The sequence below is a fragment of the Macaca fascicularis genome, chromosome 9 (assembly GCF_037993035.2).
Source record: "Macaca fascicularis isolate 582-1 chromosome 9, T2T-MFA8v1.1".
Classification (NCBI taxonomy): domain Eukaryota; kingdom Metazoa; phylum Chordata; class Mammalia; order Primates; family Cercopithecidae; genus Macaca; species Macaca fascicularis.
This window is the reverse complement of record NC_088383.1, coordinates 85008871-85025073: the sequence shown is the minus strand read 5'-3', so window position 1 is coordinate 85025073 and position 16203 is coordinate 85008871.

Sequence of the window (16203 nt, the reverse complement as noted above, 5' to 3'; positions counted from 1 at the left end):
TTTTCTCTTCTTCTTTTTAAGGGTGAATTAGTTGTTGCTGTACCTTTAATGATAAGAGGAAAGAAATAAAACTGGGCTCCAGGAAAAAACAATGAGGCAATAATTTTGAAATTAAAATACAGCACATGATATATCAATATAATTGTCCTGCGTATATGGAGATAACTCTGCTTTGATGGTGTTATTTCCTGAGCATGCAAAACCTAATAAAATCTGGAGGGCTGAATTGATGAGAAATTCAGGGTTAGAGATTATGAAAAACACACACTCAAATAGCCAAACAAAATTACTGAAAAACAATTGTAGTGTAGAATTATTTATCTAAGTAATGCAGGAGGATTTATAAAGATCTCTCAACATTAAAATAAATCACTTAAAACACTTTACTTCTTTGGCAAAGGAAAATGTGATTATGTAACTAGCTGTTTGACCTTGACCAAGTCAGTTGATGCTTCTGTGCCTCAGATTCCTTAATGTTTTCTTAATCATCCTTAAGAAAACTTTTAATTCTAAAATTTCTATGATTGTATGCTTATAGTGACAGGTTTTTTCCCCCTTATCTTATATCTATCTAATTTCTTCAAAATGAAATCATTATTAATGAAATAGAAAAGATTCAGCAGTGGCCAGCTCACCAATTGATAATATAAATGTCAAATTGCGACAGAATCAGCCATGAAAGCATCCAATGGTGATTGTAAGCATCCAAGCAACCATGAAGTATCCGAGGGAAAAAATCATCAGGATGCTAACCTTCCCTACATAAATGTAGTTTAACCACTTATTTGCTTGATGTGACGTTGAGTGTGTCATTGAACTGTTCTGAGTCTGTTTTCTTTTTCTGAAACATAAAATGGAGGTAATAACAGTATTTGCTGCACAGGATTGCTGGAGACTTAAATGAAACCCCAATGCCTGCCATACAATAAAAGCTCCATAAATATTTCCCATTACTACCATCATCATCATAAATATTACAGATAAACTCTCAGCTGTGATCACCATTTGGGGAATAAATTTGAAGGAACTGGACATTCCACTTTTAATGTGAACATTACAATTTAATGAAAGATAGGAAAAAATTTGGTAGGAGAAATTCTTCCATCCTTTCCTTATAAATAATAGAACATTTGCTCAAACAAATAAGAACTAATTGTCTTACAACAAAGCAGTACACTTTGACTGCATAGTCATAAAAAAGACATTTGTGAGCTATGTGATTCTGCTATGAAGAGAAAAGGTGGAGGAGAAAAAGGAAGAACAATTTTCTGTCTATGCCTTGGCATCTGTTCCCAGGCTTTGAATTATTTTCCCTACTAATTAACCCCTTCTACTTATAAACTCAGAAATCATACTTTATGAAAACTCCAAAGTTTTTTAAAAATTGTCTTGCATTTTTGGTAACCCCTACTTCTTTCTACCCCACTAATCCCTCTTCCTCATACACACCTGCTGGATTTCTCACAGCTCACTTAAGAGTCATGAAGGTACAGTCTTCTAGCTTCTTCTGTCAGAATTTGATATATTATGCCAAGGAATTTCTCTAGCCTCAAACTGCACTGGCAATTCCTAACCCCAAATTATTTGAGTGAGGCTAATTTGTTTATATGACATTAAATAACAGAGTTCATAACGTGGCTGTAAGTATTAAATAAAAAAGTAAAGTTTTAGTAAACAACTCAGGAGAGGAAGGTGCCCAGAGTGGAGTAAAGAGAAGACGCCTAACAAGGTGGAGGGATGGAAGCCTTAGCAACAGAAGGGACAATGGTCAATAACTGAGAAATTGTCCCTGGACCATGAATGCTGTATGTTCTCACTGAAGATATTGATCATGCAGTAACACAATGTGAACTGCTGTATGTACCTGGTTCAATTCCACACCCATACCCAACTTTTGTACAAATCTCTTATAAATTTCACTTTCTATCACTGGTCCTTTGAAGGATAAGGTACCAAAGTGAATCTAGTGTTGGGAAGGCAAATTAGTGACAACAAGCCCAGAGACAGATACTGAAATTAAAAAAAAAAAAAAAAAAGACAAAAGAAAAAAGAAAAAAAACTAATTCTGTAGAAGAAAACAATTAGAGCCAGAAAAACCTAAGCCCTCAACCCAAGAATCTGGGGGGCCATTAGAAGGGATTCTTGAGTTTTACATCTATATATAGAATGAGAACTCAGGTGAATTTTATGTGAATGCCAAAGGACAGGGTACCCTAGTCGGCTGCTAGGTTGCAAAGGTGAAGTACTTGGCAAGTACTTGTATGCTTAAGTGCTCAATAAATATCAGCTATACTATTAGTGAAGATTTTGATTTTGGGTGATATTCTGGTTATTTAATATTTGTACCCAATATTTTCCCTCATAGTGCTTACCAACATTTGTAGCCACATATTTATTTTCATAGCCTAATTGATTATCCTTCTTTAATCTCGATGTAGCTTTTTAGAACATATACACTAGATCTCTTATACTGCTGCATACACATTGACGAACTTGTACTATTTAATTTTTCATTTTACCAAGCACAAAAACACACCATTTACCTATAATTGAATCAATCTGTAGCTTTCTTTACTTTGTCATTTCTTCCTGACTACACTCTGGTCACCCCTAGTAGATTCAGGAAATGTTCTAGTCTTAGAAAAAACAATCACAGGTTTCTACTCAAAAAAGAAAACTTCTACAAATATTGATAAAGTGGTATAAGATGGACTATATTAGATGGAAGGAGAAAGAAAAAGGAAAGAGATTTCATAATCAGAAACTTGCATCAACCTCTAAGTAACCCAGTTATTTATTGGTTAGGTTTCTTTACTGTAAGCAACAAAAACCAAATCTGGCTAACTTAGCCAAACACTAAAAATAAAAAGGGATAGAAAAATTGTAATCTGTTCGCACCTATAACTGAAAAATTCAGTAGGAATATCTTTGTCATCATTCTATCTAGAGGCTTATATGTTATCATTAGTGTTTGGTTTCTCCCCATCTTTTTGTTCTGTCTTCTTCCATGATGCTGTCATTATCTGGATCCATATAGTGATAAGAAAGTTGCCAGAAACTCTAGAACTGTATCAACTAAGGTTCAATTCTATTAGAAAAGAGAGAATGCATCTTCCTGGACACTCAAGCAAAAGCCCTAGAAAGGACTTTGATTGAACTTGATTGACCGGCTTTTGTCCTAACTCAACAAAGCACCATGGCTGAGAAAAATGAACCATGCTAATTAGCTTAAGCTTAAGTTACAGGCCAAATAATGGACTGAGAAAACGAGGAGGTTATTTCTTGAAAGAAAATTAAGAATCTGATGTCTGGAAAGTAGTAAATAACAATAACAATAATATTAACATTTTGTTGGTCTTGTAGGTCAGGAAGTTATTCTATACACTTTATTTATACTAACTCATTTAATCTTCAAATGCAGATACATATGATTATTATCTCATTTGGCAGATGAGGAAATCAAGGCTCAAAGTAGTTAAAAATAACATGACCAGAATTACTCACATAGTTCCTGACAGAGTTGAGATCTGAACCCAGGCAGTCTGGAGCCAGAATGTCTTTATAACCACTCTAATTCACTAAGTATACTATGTATAGGAAGCAAAAAAATTAGTCAGTTAAAATTGTGTATTTTCACAGACTCTAACTGTGTACTTATGATCACTGATTTACCATTCAGGCCCTACAAGTAGTATTTGGCATATAAGAAACATTTATTGAATGAATGGGTTAATAAATGAGTGAAAGAATAAGTGATTGCAGTATGAAATCTACTGCAATATATCTCAGCTAACTTTAAACTTCAACTAAATTTTTAAACTCCTCGGGACAGTCATACCTTGTGAGCTTTCTGTATTCTATCCAAAGATGAACACAGTGTTAAGTACACAAAAGGTTCTTAAAAATGACTTCCCATTATTGAAGGCCTACCCTGCACAGTAAATCCTGCAGATTATCATAATTTAGGCTTTATAAAAGATGTCCTGTTTTACAGATAACAATAACTGATGCTGAGAAAGGTTAAGACATTCTCAAGGTCATATAACTAGTAATGAGAATGCTGGGATTAGAACTCTTGTCTATTTTACCATCATAGAAGCTTTTTCTGACTTCATTCTCCATGGTGCTTCTTCCCTCACCAAGAGCTCACACTATAAGAGGTATCTATAGTGACCAAGCGTTCCTATACATACGAGCTCTCATGAAGATACAGTTGTATGTATGAAAGTCCAAAAAAAGCTATATTAATATTTAAATTTAAAAAGCAAATTTTTGGAAACATGCACTAATGGGAGAAAGGTGTGTTTTCTTTTATCACAGTGATAGAAAAAGGAAAGAAAGAGGAATTTTTAGAGAATTAATTGTCAAAGAAACCAATTTGATACCATATTGGGAAGCTAAGCAGAAGGCTGTATCAAGTGACAAGTTCCAAAGACAAGTACCCTTTATTGCAAGTTATTTGACCTGCCTTAAGTCTCTTCAATTCAAATCTGGAATCTGTCAAGGGTGCTCAAATGTGTTCAACCAGTCAACTGTAATAAAGACAATGAATGGGCTCCAGAACTTTCCGTTACTTAATTCATTGTGAAAAATCTTAAGGTTTTGTTTCTGTATTAGATTACTTGTCAGCTGAATCGAATGTTCAGAACTAATAATAAGGAATAAATCAGGAGAGAATGAATGCCTTTCTCCTCAAAGACCCCAATAATATAAAATTACTAAAGCTAGCTAAGTTGGAATATACTGAATAACTGAATATATTTATACATTGCAGATGGTGTGGAATGCTGCCAGTGATACCTTGGGGATAACTTTAAGTCTGGTTTTCCTAGGGGCAGAGAGATAAAATAGCCAAAATAGAATCCCTTCAAACTTGAATCAAAAAGACGGAATGAAAATGTAAACTCATTTAAAAACTCGAAGGACTTATCTACCCTAATAAAAACCAAGGGAATAACTCAATACATTTGAAAAAAAAAATACTGTTTCTTATCAAATCATCAGAGTAAAAAGGTCTTTGCAAAAATAAATAGACCTACAATGCCACCATACAGACTAAATAGCTGAGACTGTGTGTTCAAAGGCAAAGTGGAGTGGAGAAGAGATGAATCAATTTTTTTGTATAATTCACATAAACTCTTGTCCTTTTAAAGGGACTGGAGGCTCAGAATTAACCAGACTGGCAATGTTGATTTAGCTCACAGAGCAATTTAGAATTTTATTTTTATTGGAACCAAAAGGACATTTAAAAAAATCTAGTCCTACTTACTCACAGTATAGCTCAGACAATCTAAGTTCAAAGGGATTAAGCTACCTGCCCAAGGTCACACCACTAGTTTAGCTGTAGAAGAAGAATACATATCTAGGATGCCTAACTCCTAGTCACCTGTTTTTTTACAACACACTATACTTGATTTGATATTTGTGTCTAATATATTTTCTCTGGGACAGCTTCATTCATGAAGACATATCTAAACATAAACAAGAAACAGAATGTTAGGGACTGAATTTAGTCACGAAAGAAAACAAAACATCTGAACTTCCCCAAAATTGATCAAGGCATATTTAATCATCATTTCATCAAGATCTTCATTATACAACTGTGAAATTCACAGCATAGCTAAACTAAATATTTTACCTGATTTCATTTAGGAGTAATTTGGAACTACTGTTTCCCTAACATTAATCTTACTTGTCTGTATGATAATACAATAATTCTATTAATTTAGTAGGGCAAAACATTTTCTGAAGTATATGTGTGTGTGTGACACATATATATATTCTAAACATGTGTTTAGATGTATATATCATACACATATTTTAAATATATATATCTAAACATGTGTTAGATATATATATATATTCTAAACATGTGTTTATATAGTCATATATCCCCTTTGATGAGATAATATTTTGTGTCTGTTCTGATGATGACCTCATTGTTATTACAGGGCTTCTTGACATTTTTGGAGTATAATCATTAAACATGTTTAATTTCACAAAGATTATGCTCCAGTAAGAAAGGTATTTTATTCTTCCTTTCGTTAGTATAAAGCTTAAATATTTTTTTCATAAGTCTGACTCCCTGTCATCAGATAATCTATTTTAAATGAATTTTCCTTCTCTTGGTTCCAAAATGCAGATTGAGGCAGGAGCTCAAGAAAGATTGGTCCTTGGTTTTTAGACTGTCTTTTTCAAATAAGATGTAGATCTATCTTGCCACTCATAAGGGCCTTTAAGAACCAGGTCACTTGTCCTGTTCAGACTGAATGCTAGCACTATAGCTAATGAAAACTACCCTATGGTTTGAATTAGACCTAACAGTCCTCACTTCCTGCCTTAATTTGCAGTTACAGCTTTTTTCAGGATAGTGTTGTATATAGTAAGACCTCTGCAACTGTGTAAACAGGTTTTATCTGAAAGCTGGACACCCTAGGCACAATTGTTATTGATAAGAGGTAAAGGGATTATAGTTCAGATGCATTTTCAGTGTGAATGTGAAAAGTCTCATCAATCCCCTGAGATAGCCAGTGTTAATCTCTTGATATCATCTAGATTTTGCCATCTTTAACGATATTACATTTTGTTTTGGGGGGAGAGAAATTTACTTCTCCCTGATGAGTGAAGGGTCCAGAGTCAATAAAACACAGAATTACACAAACAGCCACATTCTCAAAGAAATTGCCAACTCCAGAGTTTGACTGTAATCTGAGTTTAAATAATAGCTTATTAGGAGGCAAAATACTTTGCATATGCAAAGGTTCATCTCTCTAAGAAGGTTAATGGAAAGAGGAAAAGTGAATCCAGACTGCACCCAGCATATTAAACACATCTTTTTATTTGAATTTTAATAATTCCAGCATATTCCTTGGATACAGAAACAGAGCCACTGAATTGTATCCTTAAACTCGACTGTAAAATCTACCACTTAGCGCTTCTATATTAGTAATGGTCTAAAAGGACATGGGAACTCTGGAGTGTTGAGTTCCACGTGAAACATACGGATTTCTTTACACCAAGACCTCCTATTGCACACTTAAGGTGTTACTGGGGTTTTCAGTGGAGCAATCAATAAATGACCACTGTTTGATCTGACCGAAATTTGAAAGACTTGAGTAAAGTAAAAGCAGCAAGTTTTTGTTCACTTATTCATTCATTTATTCAACAAATATTGATCTGTACCGGGCCTTTTAAAGTTTCTAATCAGACAAGAAACTATGAGAAAATAATATTTAAAGAAATTCACTGGCTCGTCTTGTCAAACTCTCAAACGACTGGTTTGAAACCTTATGGAGGAGAAGGGACACAGAATCTGTAGAGAAATTGTTGAAAGTTGTAAACCTTCAAAAACAACATCACCAACAACAAAAAGACACCTAAATCCAGACAAACGCACAAATGTTTACATACCACTTCACGGGTTTTCAAGTGTTTCTAAAATTTACCCAAGGACACATGCTTAAGAATCACTGCTCTAGATTAAAGACCTAAATAATTAACGAAAGGCTAATCAGTTAGCTGCTGATGGTATACACCAAGGCAGTGTCATACTTTTTCCATCTTCAGCATTCACTTTAACACTTTATTCATCAGTGTTACCGAATTGAATGTTGAGAACACTGAATTGAGAGATGAGAACACTGATTTGGGTCTCTCCTCTCTCTCTCTCTCTCTCTCTCTCTCTCTCTCACACACACACACACACACACACACACACACACACCATTTGCAAAGTTCATTGCCATTCATCACTTTATTGTGGGGAAAAAATGCACTTTCTCAAAAATTATAAATATTCAGCAGAAAAAGTAGAAGAGTGGTTCTCTTTTTTTTGTATAGGCTAGATAAACACAAACTATTGTAATTCAAAAAGAATTTTAGAAGCCTTTAAAAATATTTTAAAGGCTAAGTTAAATAACAAATAGTACAATGTGTCTCCAGGGAGAGAAGAAAGAAAAAAAATTAACATAATTATACATTGATAAAATCACTGAGTCCCAGACATTTTGTCTGAAAGAGCAGATTATATTTCACCTGGAACCTTCACTTTCATTAATTTTCCCCAGCTCATTTCTGGTACTGCTTTCACCTTTATGGCTCTGGTCTTGGTCTAGACTCCAACCAATGACCTGGACGTGAAGGGATTCCTGGCTGCCAGATCATTGTTTCTGCAGCAGATCAATATCACAATGCTACAGTTCATGGAGCATTGGCCCAGCTGGTCTGTTCCAGATCTCAGAATGACAGCTTTGCTGATCTCTCTGAGCTCTAGCCTCATGTACTTTATAAAACTAGGGAATGGCATTTGGGGAACCCAGGAGTGACAGGTACATTCTGCATGTGATAACTCTCACCAGGAATAGTTTTCATGTTTAGCAGTTCCAAGGAAAGAAGAATTTTCCTCTAGTATATCAAATGATTCTGTATATAAATGAATTGGCATTGACAATTTTGATATTCATTAGGTAAATCAAATATATGAAGACAAACATCTTGAACATTAACATGTCGATGAAACATATAACTGATAATGTTATCAAATTATTATTTATTTTTAGGTGTAATAATGGTCACGTAATTTTTTTACTTAATTTTTTTCATTTTTAATTTGTATACATTCATAGTAGGTATATATACTTACAGGGTACATGAGCTCTTTTGATACAGGAATAAAATGCATAATAATCACATCATGATAAATGGGGTACCCATTACCTCAAGCATTTATCATTTATTTATGTTACAAATATTACAATTACACTCTTTTACTCGTTTTTAAATATACAATAAATTATTGTTGACCCTACTCACCTTGTTGTGCTATCAAATACTGGATCTTATTCATTCTCCCTAACTACATTTTTGTGCCCATTAACCATCCAAACACCTCCACCTCCTCTACCCCTCCCAGCCTCTGATAAACATCATTCCACTCTCTATCTCCATCAGTTCAATTGTTTTAATTTTTAACTCCCACAAATAAGTGAGAACAAGTGATATGGTTTGGCTGTGTCCCCACCCAAATCTGCTCTTGAATTGTAGCTCCCATAATTCCCATGTGTTGTGGGAGAAACCAGGTGGGAGATAATTGAATCATGGGGGCAGTTTCCCCCATACTGTTCTCATGGTAGTGAATAAGTCTCACAAGATCCCATGGTTTTATAAGGGAAAACCCCTTTTTCTTGGCTCTCATTTCTCTCTTGTCTGCCACCATGTAAGACGTACCTTTCTCCCTGTGCCATGATTGAGACCTCCCCAGCCGCGTGGAACTGTGAGTCTGTTAAACCTCTTTTTCTTTATAAATTACCCAGTCTCATGTATGTCTTTATCAGCAGCATGAAAACAGACTAATACAACAAGTGAACTCTGTCTTTCTGTGCCTGGCTTATTTCACTTAACATAATGTACTCCAGTTCCATCCATGTTGTTGCAGATGACAAGATCTCATTCTTTATGGCTGAAAATGTACTATTTTCTTTATCCATTCATCTGTTGATGGGCACTTAGGTTGCTTCCAAATTGTGGTTGTTGTGAATAGTGCTGTGATAAACATGAGAGTGCAGATATCTCTTTGACACACTGATTTCATTTTCTTTGGATAAATACTCAATAGTGGAATTCCTGGATCATATGGTAGTCCATTTTTAGTTTTTTTGAGGAACCTCTAACCTGTTCTCCATACTGGCTGTACTAATTTACATTCCCACAACAGTGTACAGGGGTTTCCCTTTATCCATATCCTTGCCAACATTCATTATTGCCTGTTTTTTGGATAAAGGCTAGTTTTACTGGAGTGAGATATCTCATTGTAGCTTTGATTTGCTTTTTTTAAATCAGTGATGTTGAGCGCCTTTTCATATATTTGTTTGCCCTTTGTATGTCTGCTTTTGAGAAATGTCCATTCAGAACTGTCACTTATTTTTTAATCAAATTAGATTTTTTTCCTATTGAATTGTTTGAGCTCCTTATTTATTCTGGTTATTAACCCCTTGTCAGATGGACAGTTTGCAAATATTTTCTCCCATTGTGTAGGTTGACTCTTAATTTTGCTAATTGTTTCTTTGCTATGCAGAAGCTTTTTAACTTAATGTGATCTCGTTTGCCCATTTTTGCTTTGGTTGCCTATGCTTGTGGGATATTACTCAAGATATCTTTGCCCAGTCCAATGTTCTGGAGAGCTTTCTCAAAGTTTTCTTTCAATAGACTCATAGTTTGAGGTATTAGGTTTAAGTATTTAATCGATTTTGATTTGATTTTTGTATCTGCTGAGAGATAGCGGTCTAGTTTTATACTTCTCCATATGGATATCCAGTTTTCCCAGCACAATTTCTTATTAAAGAAATTGTCCTATCCCCATTATATGTTCTTGGCACATTTTTTGAAAATGAGTTCACTATAGATGTATGGATTTGTTTCTGGATTGTTCATTCTGTTCCATTAATCTATGAATCCATTTTTATGCTAGCAGCATGCTGATAGCTCTATAGTATAATTTAAAGTCAGGAAATGTGATTCCTAAAGTTTTGCTCCTTTTGCTCAAGATGGCTTTGGCTTTTCTGGATCTTTCGTGGTTTCATATAAATTTTAAAATTATTTTTTCTATTTCCATGAAGAATGTAATTGGTATTTATTTTGATAGGGTGCATTGAATCTGTAGATTGCTTTAAGTAGTATAGACATTTTAACAATATTGATTCTTCCATTCCATGAGCAAGGATATTTTTCTATATCTTTGTGTCCTCTTCAATTTGTTTCATCAATGTTTCATAGTTTTCATTGTAGAAAACTTTTACTTTTTTGATTAGGTTTATTTCTTGGTATCTTATTTTATTTTGCAGCTATTATAAATGAGATTATTTTCTTGATTTCTTTCTTGGATTGTTCAACGTTGGCATAGAACTGCTACTGATTTTTATGTGATGATTTTGTAACCTGCAACTTTACTAAATTTGTTTCTCAGTTTTAATAGTTTTTTAGTGGAGTCTTTAGGTGTTTCTAAATATACGATCATATCATCTGTAAACAAAGATAATTTTATGTCTTCCTTTTCAATTTGAATGCCCTTCATTTCTTTCTCTGGTCTGATTGCTCTAGTTAAGATGTATAGCACTGTTTTGAATAACAGTAGTAAAAGTCAGCATACTTGTGTGATCATGGCTCACTGCAGCCTCAACTTCCCTGGACTCAGGTGAGCCTCCCACTTCAGCCTCCTGAAGCGAGAACTACATGCTTGTCACCAGGCCTGGCTAATTTTTTGTTTATTATTATACTTTAAGTTCTAGGGTACAAGTTTGTGCAAGTTTGTTACATATGTATACATGTGCCATGTTGGTGTCCTGCACCCATTAACTCATCATTTACATTAGGTATATCTCCTAATGCTATCCTTCCCCCCTCCTCCCTCCCCACAATAGGCCCCAGTGTGTGATGTTCCCCTTCCTGTGTCCAAGTGATCTCATTGTTCAATTCCCACCTATGAGTGAGAACATGCGATGTTTGGTTTTCTGTTCTTGCGATAGTTTGCTGAGAATGATGGTTTCCAGCTGCATCCATGTCCCTACAAAGGACACAAACTCATCCTTTTTTATGGCTGCATAGTATCCCATGGTGTACATGTGCCACATTTTCTTAATCCAGTCTGTCATTGATGGGCATTTGGGTTGATTCCAAGTCTTTGCTATTGTGAATAGTGCCACAATAAACATATATGTGCATGTGTCTTTATAGCAGCATGATTTATAATCCTTTGGGTATATCCCCAGTAATGGGATGGCTGGGTCAAATGGTATTTCTAGTTCTAGATCCTTGAGGAATTGCCACACTGTTTTCCACAATGGTTGAACTAGTTTACAGTCCCACCAACAGTGTAAAAGTGTTCCTATTTCTCCACATCCTCTCCAGCACCTGTTGTTTCCTGACTTTTTAATGATTGCCATTCTAACTGGTGTGAGATGGTATCTCATTGTGGTTTTGATTTGCATTTCTCTGATGGTGAGTGATGATGAGCATTATTTCATGTGTCTGTTGGCTGTATAAATATTTACTTTTGAGAAGTGTCTGTTCATATTCTTTGCCCACTTTTTGATGGGAATGTTTGTTTTTTTCTTGTAAATTGTTTGAGTTCTTTGTAGGTTCTGGATATTAGCCCTTTGTCAGATGAACATATTGCAAAAATTTTTTCCCATTCTGTAGGTTGCCTGTTCACTGATGGTATTTTCTTTTGCTGTGCAGAAGCTCTTTAGTTTAATTAGATCCCATTTGTCAATTTTGGTTTTTGTTGCCATTGCGTTTGGTGTTTTAGACATGAAGTCCTTGCCCTTGCCTATGTCCTGAATGGTATTACCTAGGTTTCTTCTAGGGTTTATATGGTTTTAGGTCTACCATTTAAGTCTCTAATCCATCTTGTATTAATTTTCATATAAGGAGTAAGGAAAGGATCCAATTTCAGCTTTCTACTTATGGCTAGCCAGTTTTCCCAGCACCATTTATTAAATAGGGAATCCTTTCTCCCATTTATTGTTTTTATCAGGTTTGTCAAAGATCAGATGGCTGTAGATGTGTGGTATTATTTCTGAGGGCTCTGTTCTGTTCCATTGGATTGTATCTCTGTTTTTGTACCAGTACCATGCTGTTTTGGTTACTGTAGCCTTGTAGTATAGTCTGAAGTCAGGTAGTGTGATGCCTCCAGCTTTGTTCTTTAGGTTTAGGATTGTCTTGGCAATGCAGGCTCTTTTTTTGGTTCCATATGAACTTTAAAGCAGTTTTTTCCAATTCTGTGAAGAAAGTCATTGGTAGCTTAATGGGGATGGCATTCAATCTATAAATTACCTTGGGCAGTATGGCCATTTTCACGATATTGATTCTTCCTATCCATGAGCATGGTATGTTCTTCCATTTGTTTGTGACCTCTTTTATTTCACTGAGCAGTGGTTTGTAGTTCTCCTGGAAGAGGTCCTTTACATCCCTTGTAAGTTGGATTCCTAGGTATTTTATTCTCTTTGAAGCAATTGTGAATGGGAGCTCATTCATGATTTGGCTCTCTGTTGGTATGTTATTGGTGTATAAGAATGCTTGTGATTTTTGCACATTAATTTTGTATCCTGAGACTTTGCTGAAGTAGCTTATCAGCTGAAGGAGATTTTGGGCTGAGATAATGGGGTTTTCTAAATATACAATCAAGTCATCTGCAAACAGGGACAATTTGACTTCTTCTTTTCCTAATTGAATACACTTTATTTCTTTCTCTTGCCTGATTGCCCTAGCCAGAACTTCCAACACTATGTTGAATAGAAGTGGTGAGAGAGGGCATCCCTGTCTTGTGCCAGTTTTCAAAGGGAATGCTTCCAGTTTTTGCCCATTCAGTATGATATTGGCTGTGGGTTTGTCATAAATAGCTCTTATTATTTTGAGATACATTCCATCAATACCAAATTTATTGAAAGTTTTTAGCACAAAGGGCTGTTGAATTTTGTCAAAGGCCTTTTCTGCATCTATTGAGATAATCATGCGGTTTTTGTCTTTGGTTCTGTTTATATGCTGGATTACGCTTATTGATTTGTGTATGTTGAGCCAGCCTTGCATCCCAGGGATGAAGCCCACTTGATCATGGTGGATAAGCTTTTTGATGTGTTGCTGGATTCAGTTTGCCAGTATTTTGTTGAGGATTTTTGCATTGATGTTCATCAGGGATATTGGTCTAAAATTCTCTCTTTTTGTTGTGTCTCTGCCAGGCTTTGGTATCAGGGTGATGTTGGCCTCATAAAATGAGTTAGGGAGGATTCCCTCTTTTTCTATTGATTGGAATAGTTTCAGAAGGAATGGTACCAGCTCCTCCTTGTATCTCTATTCGGTTGTGAATCCGTCTGGTCCTGGACTTTTTTTTGATTGGTAGGCCATTAATTATTACCTCATTTTCAGAGCCTGCTATTGGTCTATTCAGGGATTCAACTTCTTCCTGGTTTAGTCTTGGGAGAGTGTATGTGTCCTGGAATTTATCCTCATTTCTTGTAGCCTTTCTAGTTTATTTCCGTAGAGGTGATTATAGTATTCTCTGATGGTAGTTTGTATTTCTGTGGGGTCTGTGGTGATATCCCCTTTATGTTTTTTTATTGTATTTATTTGATTCTTCTCTCTTTTCTTCTTTATTAGTCTTGCTAGCAGTCTATCAATTTTGTTGATCTTTTCAAAAAACCACCTCCTGGATTCATTGATTTTTTGAACTATTTTTTGTGTCTATATCTCCTTCAGTTATGCTCTGATCTTAGTTATTTCTTGCCTTCTGCTAGCTTTTGAATGTGTTTGCTCTTGCTTCTCTAGTTCTTTTAATTGTGATGTTAGGGTGTCAATTTTAGGTCTTTTCTGCTTTCACTTGTGGGCATTTAGTGCTATAAATTTCCCTCTACACACTGCTTTAAATGTGTCCCAGAGATTCTGTATCTTTGTTCTCATTGGTTTCAAAGAACATCTTTATTTCTGTCTTCATTTTGTTATGTACCCAGTAGTCATTCAGGAGCAGGTTGCTCAGTTTCCATGTAGTTGAGTGGTTTTGATTGAGTTTCTTAGTCCTGAGTTCTAGTTGGATTGCAATGTGGTCTGAGAGACAGTTTGTTATAATTTCTGTTCTTTTACATTTGCTGAGGAATGCTTTACTTCCAACTATGTGGTCAATTTTGGAATAAGTGCGATGTGGTGCTGAGAAGAATGTATATTCTGTTGATTTGGGGTGGAGAGTTTTGTAGATGTCTATTAGGTCCGTTTGGTGCAGAGCTGAGTTCAATTCCTGAATATCCTTGTTAATTTTCTGTCTCATTGATCTGTCTAATGTTGACAGTGGGGTGTTAAAGTCTCCCATTATTATTGTATGGGAATCTAAGTCTCTTTGTAAGTCTCTAAGGACTTGCTTTATGAATCTGGGTGCTCCTGTATTGGGTGCCTATATATTTAGGATAGTTAGCTCTTCTTGTTGAATTGATCCCTTTACCATTATGGAATGGCCTTCTTTGTCTCTTTTGATCTTTGATGGTTTAAAGTCTGTTTTATCAGAGACTAGGATTGCAACCCCTGCTTTTTTGTTTTCCATTTGCTTGGTAGATCTTCCTCCATCCCTTTATTTTGAGCCTATGTGTGTCTCTGCATGTGAGATGGGTCTCCTGAATACAGCAAACTGATGGGTCTTGACTCTTTATCCAATTTGCCAGTCTGTGTCATTTAATTGGACCATTTAGTCCATTTACATTTAAGGTTAATATAGTTATGTGTGAACTTGATCATGTCATTATGATATTAGCTGGTTATTTTGCTCATTAGTTGATGCAGTTTCTTCCTAGCATCGATGGACTTTACATTTTGACATGTTTTTGCAATGGCTGCTACCAGTTGTTCCTTTCCATGTTTAATGCTTCCTTCAGGATCTCTTGTAGGGCAAGCCTGGTGGTGACAAAATCTCTAAGCATTAGCTTGTCTGTAAAGGATTTTATTTCTCCTTCACTTATGAAACTTAGTTTGGCTGGATGTGAAATCTTGGGTTGAAAATTCTTTTCTTTAAGAATGTTGAATATTGGCCCCCACTTTCTTCTGGCTTGTAGAGTTTCTGCTGTGAGATCTGCTGTTAATCTGATGGGCTTCCCTTTGTGGGTAACCCGACTTTCCTCATTGGCTGTCCTTAACATTTTTTCCTTCATTTCAATTTTGGTGAATCTGACAATGATGTGTCTTGGAGTTGCTCTTCTCGAGGAGTATCTTTGTGGCATTCTCTGTATTTCCTGATAGAATAACCAATGCAGAGAAGTCCGTAAACAAACTGATAGAGATGAAAAACATGACAGTAGAACGACATGACAAATGCATAAGCTTCGGTAACTGACTCGATCAACTGGAAGAAAGAGTATCAGTGATTGAAGATCAAATGAATGAAATGAAGTGAGAAGGGAAGTTTAGAGAAAAAAGAGTAAAAAGAAGTGAACAAAGCCTCCAAGAAATACAGGATTATGTGAAAAGATCAAATCTACGTCTGATTGGTGTGCCTGAAAGTGACGGGGAGAATGGAACCAAGTTAGAAAACACTCTGCGGGATATTATCCAGGAGAACTTCCCCAACCTAGCAAGGCAGGCCAACATTCAAATTCAGGAAATACAGGGATGGCCTGGCTAATTTTTTGTAATTTTTTTGTGGAGAATGGGTTTTTCCATGTTGCCCAGGCTGGT